The sequence below is a fragment of the Brassica napus genome, unplaced genomic scaffold, assembly GCF_020379485.1.
Source record: "Brassica napus cultivar Da-Ae unplaced genomic scaffold, Da-Ae ScsIHWf_1390;HRSCAF=1970, whole genome shotgun sequence".
NCBI classification, from domain to species: Eukaryota; Viridiplantae; Streptophyta; class Magnoliopsida; order Brassicales; family Brassicaceae; genus Brassica; species Brassica napus.
In genome coordinates this window covers 12,871-14,157 of record NW_026014807.1, presented here as the reverse complement: position 1 = coordinate 14,157, position 1,287 = coordinate 12,871, and positions in this window count along the sequence as shown.

Genomic DNA, 1,287 nt, shown 5'->3' with positions numbered 1-1,287 from the left:
GTGTTAGGCATTCCATGCAATCTAACAATCTCTCTAAAGAACAAATCAGCAACTTGTGTGGCATCATCAGTTTTATGACAAGGAATGAAATGAGCCATTTTCAAAGATCTGTCTACAACAACAAAGATTGAATCTCGTCCAGACTTAGACCTTGGCAATCCTAACACAAAATCCATAGAAATGTCTACACAAGGATGAGAAGGAATAGGAAGTGCACAATACAAACCGTGGTTTGAAGATTTGGACTTAGACTTCTTGCACACCACGCATCGGCTACATATCCGTTCCACATCTTTCATCAAGCTTGGCCAATAGAAGTGATCATGAACCGCCTTGTAAGTTTTCTTAAAACCAAAGTGTCCCATAAGACCTCCTCCATGAGCTTCCCTGAGAAACAACTCCCTCAAGGAACATTGGGGAACACACAAGCGGTTATCAAATAATAGGAATCCAGAGTTTTGAAAATACTTTCCATAAGCGACCTTGGAACATTTTCGGAAAACCTCTTTGAAATCTTGATCAGATGCGTATAATTCTTTGTTAAACTCAAAACCAAGCAATTTTGTTTCAAGGGCTGAGAGAAGAGTATACCTTCGAGACAATGCATCGGCCACAACATTCTCCTTACCTTGTTTGTACTTGATCACATAAGGGAATGTCTCAATGAACTCCATCTAACGAGCATGCCTCTTGTTGAGCTTCTGCTGACCCTTAAGGTGTCTTAGAGACTGATGATCAGTGTGGATGATGAACTCCTTAGGCCAAAGATAGTGCTGCCACGTTTGAAGGGCCCTCACCAAGGCATAGAGTTCTTGGTCGTATGTGGGGTAGTTGAGCATAGCTCCTCCAAGCTTCTCACTGAAATAAGCCACTGATTTTCCATCCTGCATCAACACAGCACCAATACCAACACCAGAAGCATCACATTCGATTTCAAAAGCTTTAGAAAAATATTGAAGTACAAGTAAAGGGGCGTGAGTCAACTTCCCTTTAAGGATTTCGAATGCTTCTTCCTGAGCTGGTCCCCATTTGAACCCCACGTTCTTCTTGATTACTTCAGTAAGAGGAGCGGCCAAGGTACTGAAGTTTTGAACAAATCGCCTATAGAAGCCGGCAAGGCCATGGAAGCTTCTCACTTCACCAATGATGGTCGGAATCGGCCAGTCCCGGATTGCTTGGACCTTCTGCTGGTCCACTCTCAAGCCATCTGCACCTACAACAAAACCTAGAAAGACCAAATGATCTGTGCCAAAAGAACACTTTCCAAGGTTAGCAAACAAACGTTCC